We start from the raw sequence: 10,084 nt of genomic DNA, 5'->3' as shown, positions 1-10,084 counted from the left end.
TGCTTTCAAGATGGCAAACACCTGTTTTAGGTCCCTTGTTAATCCACCGTGGTCAATGTATGCCAAGCATAGCCCAGTCCCATCAATAGTTTTATGTATAATTCAAGTCAGTTGTGGAGACTCAAATAAATGATAAAACAGAACATAAACGCCACGGTGTAGAAGACAGAAGTGTGACACTGTGTCACCTTACTGCACAAAACCCCAAACCTTGTTTTGTTTCAAATCTTTATTGTAATTTCTTTAAGCATGTACTACATAAAGGCAGATAAAAGGGGAAAATTAACAAGGATAGCGAACGTTTAGCCAGGCAGCCTCCTAACCCTTCCTACCTATTCCCAACCTTACCTTAATTTAAACCACACACAGCAACTCTCAGAGGGTGGCATAGTCATCACCATTTTACAGATGAGGGAACCTAGGCACCGAGAGGGTATATCACCCTCTCAAGGACACACAGCTAGCAACTGGTAAGACTGAAGGTCTGTAGAGTACAGCAACAGCGCGTCTGTGTATATTAAAAAACCTGGCCGGCTCCACAGGCAAACCTGGCACGGCTGCCGCTGGCAGGAAGTTAAGTGTTAAGAAATGACTTCACATACCTCTGACTCCACCGCAGCCACCTTTGACTGAAGTCATAACTTGACCGCCGGTGCCTTTCAACACCTATCTGCTATCACCAAGGTTGTTCTTTCTTGCCTCCTTTTCCACTTTTACTTTCTCAAGGCAAAGGTCATTAGCTGGGGTGATTAGGGTAATGATGCCTGAGGAACGGCGAGCTCCTCTTTTTATGTATTACTGCTTCTGTGCAAAACTGGAATGTTGACTTAAAATAATGATTTTTTTAATACTATTTTCAAGAACTCATGTAGGAAATTATCACGTCCAAGGGAAAGCTAACCCTGAAGAGCCCGGAAAATGAAAAGTGATGTGTCTGCGAAAACAGTAGCAGGAATTTTTTTAAACTTTTTCCCCCCAGAGGCAGTAATTTGACTGCTCTCTTTGGCAAAGCTCCAGAGACAAGGCCAAGTGCTTAATCTCTTTCTCTTTCTCTTCCCCCGCCTCCTCCCCGCCACCTTTCTGGCCCCCGGGGCGGAGGGGAGGCGGGACCCGCGATCCGCTGCTCCGGCCGGAGGAGCCGCACCGGGGCGCGGGGAGGGGCGCAGGGGCGGAGGGGCCGAGCCGAGGAAGAGGAAGTCGGAGCCGAGCCGGAGCCGGAGCCGGAGCCCGACAGCGCTGCAGGGCGCTCCGGCCGCGGAGCCGGCGCACCCGCACCTTCCCGGCCGTCCGCGGTCGATCCGGCCCCAGCGCGGGAGCCGCCCCTCTCCAGGTAAGCGCGCCGGAGCCCGGGCACCCCGGGGTCTTTCCCAGGGGGCGGACAGGGGACCGGGGACGCGGCCCGGCGCCCCACAGCCGCAGGTGGGGTGGGCGCAGCGTGCCGGCGGGCCCCTCCTGGGATCGGGCCGAGGGTGCTAGGGAGCATTGCGCCGCCGGGGATCGGGGTGAGGTCGGGCTGGGGGGTGCTGCCCGCCGCCACAGCCTCCTCTCGGCTCCGGGCTCCGGGTCTCCAAGTCCCCGAGACCCCGGTCCACGGCTACAGAGACTGCAGCGTTTGCTGCTCGGAGAAGGAGTTTCAGCTCACACCCAGGAGTGTTAGCACCCCACCCCCACCCCCACTCAACCCGAACAGTCCGAGGACAGGACCCCACTGCCAGCTACCCTGAGCTGGCTCCCCACCTGCGGGCCGGAGCGGGGCCCCCAGGACCCGGTGACCCGCGGAGGGAGGCGGCTGCCGCGCAGCTGCGGCGCACTGGCCTTGGGAGAGCCCTGCCCTTGCAGAAGCCGGCGTCGGTGCCCCAGGTCTGCAAAGACGCTTCTGTGTGTGTGTTGGGGCGAGGGGTGTCCTGGGGAGGGAGGTAGAGAGCCTGTGGTTCGTCTGTCATAGAGGCAGCTAGTAACTAACACCAGATCGGCTACGACTTTGCCGGCGGTTCTGGCCTCTGAGGCAGCCGGGACCCGCGGCTGATGCCGGATCCCGCCCCCTCTTTGTGTCCTCGCTGGTTAGTCCTGTTCCTAAGCCAGAAGCTTAAGGACACCGTGATTCGATTCTGAAAGAGTTGTTAAGCTGTTCAATTCATTCCGTTCCTCGGAAACAATGAGCTAGATCATTTGTTTTAATGTGCCGGCGGAGTCTTGTTTGCAAAGCCAGTATTTCATCAAGTTCTGGTCCTCACGGCTCCCTCTGTACCACCCTCAGGTGGCCCAGGCTACTGCACTTATTTTTGAAATCATTGACTGGGTGTCTGGGGGCAGCGTGGCTCTGAGAAGGCGGTGTCCATCTCCGAGTGAGGGGTGGTTTGGGGTCTTGAACGTGTTGGATACAGAGCTATCTCGTGTTTCTTGTTTAAATCGGGAAAAGACCAGAATGTTAACTCTAGTTTAAGTTTGTCACCTAACAGAATTCCGGGCCTGGATAGATCGTGTAATGCTGTAGAAAATAGTTATCAAGTAGTAAAACCGGCACTTGCTGGCATCTCAGATTCTGTAGTTGGCATGCTTTGAAAGAATTTATAGATTTCGGATTTTGATTAAAACGCCATGAAAACATTACCAAGCCTGTCATTTCGGGGGATCAGAAAACTCCGTCCAAACTTTGGCTTTGCCTTCCGGAACTTGGGCAAGTTACTCAGTGCCCCCCACCCCTTCCACCCAGCGGTATTTATAGGTCCAAGGGATGGGTTGATGTTCGGCTCTCACATCTTTGAGTCTGGCTTCCCAATTCCTGACTCAACTTTTTGTCCTATTTCAGGCCCCATATCTAAGCCACCAACCCCCCTGGCTGAAGATAGATTTTCTCCAGAGTTCTCCCAGCTCCCTGGCTTCACCCTTAAGCCATCAGCAGCATGTCCCTCCTTAACTTTCCTTGTCCTTTTTATTGTAGCCCCTCCCCAGCTTCTGCTATAAATGGCAAAACGAAGTGAGAATTAAACAGTTATCTGGCAATCAGATCTATGCCCTAATTCTGCTTTTCCTTGATAGCAATTTCCTAACTCATCTCCTTCCCATGGACACCAGCTTCCTTCATTGCCTCTGATACAGATGGCTATCACCAAACACAGGCTTAAATATTTCAGTGGGGGATTCAACCTGTAGTTTAAACAAATTTTTTAAACAAATCAATAGGAAGTGGCAACATCATTTTCTGAAACCAAGAATAACCAGAACTATTTTGTTCTCCCGTGTTGCAGATTTTTTTAGTAATTTAATTAAGATTTAATGATTCATGGTGTGTCACATAAATGCTCAAGTAGCACTAAATCTTTTGAGCCTTTAGTAGACTAAAAGCAATTCCTGGATCTATACTCTGATTCTTAATGGGTGAAATCCACGTTTTGCAGGTTTCTTTTTCTCTCTGCTCTTTTCATTGCTGGTAGTTGGTCTTTCAAACAATTGTCATCTTTTAATCCTCCTGCAGGGATGATTAGATCCCTGGAATTTTTTTTTTTTCAGGTCTTGCTCTGTTGCCCACACTGGAGTACAGTGGCACAATTGTAACTCCCTGCAGCCTCAAACTCCTGGGCTCAAGTGATCCTCCCACCTCAGCCTCCGCAGTAGGTAGGACTACAGGCATGCACCACCACACCTGCCTGATTTCTTTCTTGTTTGAGCAATGGGGTCTCTTTATGTTGTCAAGCCTGGTCTTGAACTCCTGGCTTCAAGCAACCCTCTGACCTTGGCCTCTCAAAGTGCTAGGGTTTCAGGCATGAGCCACACACCACCACCACCCTAGTCAATCCCTGGAATATGAAAGCTAGGGTGGCTCTTGGATGATCTAGTCCAACCCCTACATCTTAAAGATTTAGAAAGTGTGAGTGGTTAAGAACAGCGCTCTGGAATTAGCATACCTATGTGTGGTTATGGGTATGAGGGTTGCCTCTGTATCTCACATTAGCTCTGAGACCTTCCCTTCTTTAAGGTAATTATTTAGACACAGATTATTTTATAATTAGAGAAAGTAACAATCATAGTAATCATAGTTGATATCTATTGACCTCTCTCTCTCACCTTAACCTCCAGAGTTGTTCTGAGGATTAAATGAAATAATTCATATTAATATTTGACACATACAGTGTGCTTTGAAAATGACTGTTGTCGGTAAGCCAAGTCCTATGAGTGATTCTACAGGAAGTTATATGTAGCTCTCGATTGACAGGACTGTAGTTTAACTCAGGTTTACTTCTTTCCTCCTGCACTGCACTACCTAGAAATGGTGGCTACATGGAGATGTATTTTTAATTAAATGTGATGGTGCACTTTTTAAGAAAAAAAATTGCTCTCTTTTGACTTAGTCAAAATAATATGGTTTCTAGTGCAACGTTCATGTATTCAGGCAGGGATGGGAATGGAAACGTTTTCTAGACAAAGACTCTCTAAGCAACCTCACACTTGTGTGTGGCAGGCATTACAGATATTAATGTTTCAACACAGTCCTGCATCAACCTTGCTTGATAAAGCAAAAAGCTGACCCCAATCCATTTGGCTATTTAGAGCCATGGATGGGCATCTGTGCCAAGCAGAACTTACTGATGGAAGGGCCAGCTTTCAAGTGATTAAGAGATGCAGACATATTTAGCTTTTTATTGCCCATGCTAACAAAAAGCAACAGATGCTTTAGCAAAGACGATAGAAATATATGGCTAATCACCCTAGCGATGGAGCCTGGGGTTGTTAAGAATAACAGGGCTGTAGGATAACTAGGTGCTGCAGAACAACCTCAGGAATGCCTGGGTGACTCTCGTTTCAGATTAGTAGTTGACTGTATTATCTAGAATAGTTTTCATGTTTGCGTCTAAGTATCTTTTCAATCTGTAAACACAAGGTTACCAAAAAAACTTTTCCCCATGAGATACAAGCCAAGTAAAAATTTCCAAACCTAAACATCTTTCTTTGGTAAATACTGAGTTACCATTTGATAGAAAACTAAATCTCCCTTTTTTTTTTCTCTTCTTTTCCTTTCTCCATATGGTCCTAGAGGAAAAGCAACTTGAAGAGTGTTAATGTTAGGCTAAGTTTTAGAAAAATTCCAGCTACGCCCACTTGTAATAACCTGATGGGAGGAGAGTCAGGCTTTTCCCCAGGTCTTTAATTAAGAAAGTTGTTTTGGTAAGCTTTAATAACCAGGGTGCTGCGGCGTCTACAGAAGCCTCTTTGCACCAGCAGTAGGAGGGTCAAACCGTTACCGCATTTGGCCAAAAGCTAGCAAGCCGTTTTACGTGGAAGAAGAACATCTTTTTAAAATATCAAAGAAAAACATTAGAATTCTCATAAGAGGAATCATTGAATCCTTAAAGTATCATAAATGAGCTCTCACATTTGAAATGGTAGATGGATCTAGTTCTCTCTGTCTGCTCACATTGAGCACCAACTTAAATGGCCTGTGGCTGAAAGACAGGGAATAGGAACATGAAAAGCTCTAGATCAGGCAGCAGACCTTTCCCCATAAAAAGCCAGGTGGGTCCATGTATGACCCTGGGACATATTTCTTGATTTTGGGGGTGGGGGTTGCTTATTCATTTCAACCCTTTAAGAATGGGAAAACCAATCTTTGGTCGTAAGTCATACAAAAACAAGCAGCAGGCTGGATTTCCCCTGCAGCCATAGTTTACCAGCTCCATTCTAGTTGACATACTCTGTAGTATTCTTCGGTATTTTCATGGACACCCCAAATGGCAACGTTCACAGGCTCTATCTCAGTGGACTCGATATGGACTGACTGAAAATCAAAATCTCTTTGTCACTCTCTTCTTCAGTCAGTCCTCTGTATTTTCGCTTTACACTGGGGTTAGAAGTTTCCATTCAACGTTGCAATCAGTTGACCCAGGAATGGCAGGCCAAATGTCAACATTCTGCCTTTGGTTAGATGCTGAATGGGGAGAAGAGCTTGGCTGGGTTGTAATAAAGCCCATTTTACAGCAGATCATTGATGACTCATATGAAGTGAGGTCTAAACCCCAGAGCATGACCCACAAAGTCCTGGTCTCTACTCTTTCCTAGCACCTTCCATGGATACCCTATGTCCCTGCTGTCCAGAATAACGTGCAGAGCCTGGGTGGTCTGTGTTCTCTCACCAATGGTGGGATCCTTCCACACAAAGCTTAAATATCTATCTCGTCCCTGGACCCTTTCTTCATCTTATCGGACAGAGATGCAAACACCTCCAGCTCTATGTTTGCACAAGAGCTTATGCATGGAGCACTTGACGTCCAAAGGAATGTGATGATGCCCCTTGGACAACTATTACCTTCCAAGGATGGGGGAACAATTTTCTTCCTCTTTGCGGCTTCATCTTGCCTTTCACATCTGGACCAGTTACAGGATGAAGCACAGAACTATTCCAGAGCCTTGAATATAATGCACAGGATAGTGTGGTGCTTACTTACATGGGCTTTCATGGCAGGTGGAGCTGGAGTCTAGTTTCTTGTTTCTCTGCTTACCTCCTGCAAGTTCCCTCAACTTTAAAGTAGATAATGAAGATGTCTGTTAGTGCCTAGGAACAAATGATATTTCCTTCTGTAAAGCATTTAGTTTAGGGTCAGATACAAAGTATTTACTCAATCAGTGATAACTTTTACTCATTCTAAAGCCACTTATTGAGGATAATGCCTGGCCAACACAAAATTGATGGCCTCGCTAGAGATGTGATCAGTGAGGTGGGACACAGCGTCACAGAGGGGCTCCCTTCAATTGGGGGCCCAGGAAGCCTCTCCAGGAGGCAACATTTGAACTGAGACCTTAGTGATACTGGCGAGTTCCTGTTTTCATCAGATCTCGGATACCTTTGCAACAAATGCACCACTAAGAAAGAAGAAATGCTGTCAATAAACTTGACACCATCTACTATGAGATTCATCCATGAGTTGTAAAAAATGTGTGCTTTAGCATCACTGAACTGTATTGATATTTGTACCCAATAAACATCATTGAATAAAGGAGCGTTACTCCATGGTTGCGTACAAGATTTCTGCTACAGTGGTTTATAGTAAATTTGTTTCCTCTGTTTCTCACCTCTGGGATGTTGACTTGAACCTGGCAAAGAGAAAAAGAACGGGATGTCTGACCTTGAAGCTAGTAAATAAAAGTATTGTAGGAAATTTATGAGCCCATGTATTTTAGAAAGAGTTTAAAACCTTCACGTCAATGGCCGAAGGATATCAGTGATGCCTGTTTAAGTGAACTTGACGGACACATGTGGGTGTAGGAGTGCAGCTGAGCAGCTCCTGAGGCAGGGTAATTCCTTTTGGCAGCTGTCTGCAGAGATGTGTGAAACTTTAATGCACAGAAATGCCATCCTAAGGGCAAGGCAGGCATCAGCTCCAGACTTCCTTCCTTCTGTTTTCTAGATTTAATTTAACATAAATACTCCCCTCTCCTCCCTCAGAGGAGTGAGTCCTTTCTAACCAGGAAATGGAGGAGGCTCCATTTAGATCCAGCCCCCTTCCCCCGCTCTGGCGAGCCTCTGGCTTTTCACACTCCCAACTGAGTTCTCTTCCAGTATTTCCCCACCCTCCTCCCTGTGTTGAGAGTAAAATGATTGCTGAGGTCTTCGCTTTTCTGACCACCCTCTAAACTCAGAATTCTAGTCAAGACCTCTTTTCCGTGCCCAGTTTGCAGCCTATTGTCTCCCTCCAGCTCTGCCTCCTCCTGTTCAAGTTTGCCTTAACTCCTTAGTTTCTGGATGACTCCATGGGAGTCTTGACAATACTTGGCTATTTGTAACTATAAAAAAGTGTGTGTTTATGCTGTTTGGACTTCGAATTTAACATGTCACCCAAGTCCTTAATACCGAGTGGCATGCTGGCTGGCATGGCTATGGTGCCCCTCCTTACACCCTCCTGGAATCTGTTCCCTTGTGGCCATTTTCAGCTCCTCCCACCCTCAGCCAACTGTGCTCCTAAAGCCAGAGCAAAGTCCCCTTCCTGCACCCTGCCTGACAGGGCGGGTGGGTCAGCTCTTGGCCAAGAAGGAAGCAAAACGCAGACCTTTTTGCCTTGCTGAGCCATCTCCAGCTTCTCAGGTGATTCAAGGCCCTAGTGCTTGAGGAGTCTGCAGAATAGACACCAACTCTAACTAAAATTTGAATCTTCAGAAACAAGCAAATTTGGAGGAGGAGTCACTTGTGGGTATTCCAGGGATGCGAATCCCCCAGACGCCAGCCCTTGGGATAATCCAAGGCTGTCTCTGACCTGTGACTGGCATGCTGGCTGCAGTGGAGGGGGATGAGAAGAGGTGAGGCCGCATGCACAGACTGGCAGGGCTGATCCCGGCCATCCTAGAGCTCAGCTTCCCGTGGCTGTCTGATTAGAAATAGTCCTCAAAAACTGACATCTGCGCCTCTCTGATGTGCCGTGGAGAGAGAAAAAGCTCTAATCTGAGGCATAAATATACGATCCTGTGTTTGTTCCTTTAACCATGGAAGCTGTTATTAGTGTAAGCATCTATGGTGTGCTCAGATATGATCACTGCCTCAAAGGAGGCTGGTTGCTGTTCTGAAACAGCTTGCAGTTTACCCTCTCAGGTGTCTCACAAGTTTTAAAATTTGAAACACCCAAATGCATGCAATACTGAAGCAGGGAGGCCAGGATCAAGAATTGAGGATTGCTGAGTGGGTGGAAGGGAGGATATAAGAGGAGACACAGGCTCCAAAAGCTTACTTATTAAAAGAAGAGCCTTCCCATACATTCTGTCTTTCCCATGATCTATGAGGATTTTTAGGGAGTGACTTGATAAGGAATAATGAGGTGGGGCTATAGGGTAATGACATGGTCAGGGAACAGATGGGAAATGGGCGTGTGGAAGGGCTGATTACTATTGGCTCGGTTGAGGAAAGTGCTTGGGGAGGTATCTGGAAGCTTTTGGAACAGTTGTGGAGGAAGATCTCGGTGGTCTTGGCTTTTCTCCATTTTTCTTCACTGTCTATTGATGATAAATGCTATTTCCCCGTTTGGCAATTAAGTGTTTACACTCAGCTCTGAGTAATGTCATTTAATCACAGTTCTTAATGATGTCTGACCTTGAAGCTAATCCAGCAAAAAGAGTAATATGAACGTGTGCCCCACCACAGTGAAGAATCACCTTTAGAATCCAGAGGGCTTTTCAAAAGTGACATTATTATGAAGCGCTCCTATTTCTTTGTCACTTTCTAGAACTCATCTGAAATGGGAGTGAGTATTATGAAGTTCTAAGAACTGAGCTGTGATGAGTTTCATAATAGCAGTGACTTCCAAAATCCAGAATGCCCTTGAGGGACAAAAGGAGTCTTGTGCGGTGTAACGCTGTGTTGTGTTATGTATCAAAATGGGACACAGTCTAATCTAATACTGTTGTTTAAGAAATTTTCTACAAAGGAAGTTAATGGGTATTTATTCTTAACTTCTTGTAGAAATAAAGACGGAAAAATCTTAGCTAAAGACCTACCATCTAGCCATAACTATCCTAAAAACCTCCTTGCTTTTGGATTGCTAAATGTATAGAGAAAATATGCTTGGCAAATGTTCAGAAATTACATCGCATACTCTTAAATAAGAAAATTCTTATTTGATGCTTCCATGTGCGTGATACATCCGGTATAGATAGCCCTTTAACAGAATATTTGTTTGTTAATTTATTTTTGTAGTGCTAGTTCAAATGTGGTTTCTGGAACATTAATTATTAGAAAAAATGGTGTGCATGGAAAAGATAAGGTTGTTTTTCTGTGAGTTGAATAAGCAGAGTTGAAATATGAGAATAATGTGGAAATTAAGCAGTCTATGTATGTTATTTGGAAGTTACTCAAAAGAAGATACCTTCTGAAATAAGAATAAAATCATACGATCAAGATGCTATGAGGTCGAAATGCATAATGTGTGGGTAGCACCTACTATGCGCTGAGCCCTTGATAACCAGTGACTATCGTCTTAGGTTTACTGGCTGTCACGCTTAAGTTTTATTCTCTGGTACTAGATGGCTAGAATAATAAACAATGGAAATAACTTAGAAAAACCATCTAGGTATTAGAAGAAGGGCCTGAGGCAAGTCGATGGTAAGG

General features: G+C 45.8%; 1 protein-coding gene across 1 annotated transcript in view; it reads left to right on the top strand.

The window, feature by feature from the left end:
- The first annotated feature begins 1,283 nt into the window (after positions 1 to 1,283).
- PLEKHG1 (pleckstrin homology and RhoGEF domain containing G1) overlaps positions 1,284 to 10,084 on the top strand; it is a 216,056-nt gene continuing 207,255 nt past the window's right edge. The window contains exon 1 of the mRNA XM_023517967.1: positions 1,284 to 1,330. The gene's annotated coding sequence lies outside the window, so the exon portion shown is untranslated. The remainder of the gene's footprint in view (positions 1,331 to 10,084) is intronic.

This window comes from Otolemur garnettii, unplaced genomic scaffold (assembly GCF_000181295.1).
Source record: "Otolemur garnettii isolate 467f Iridium unplaced genomic scaffold, OtoGar3 scaffold00126, whole genome shotgun sequence".
NCBI lineage: Eukaryota > Metazoa > Chordata > Mammalia > Primates > Galagidae > Otolemur > Otolemur garnettii.
The sequence above is the reverse complement of the archived record's forward strand: the minus strand, read 5'-3'. Positions and strand labels throughout refer to the sequence as shown.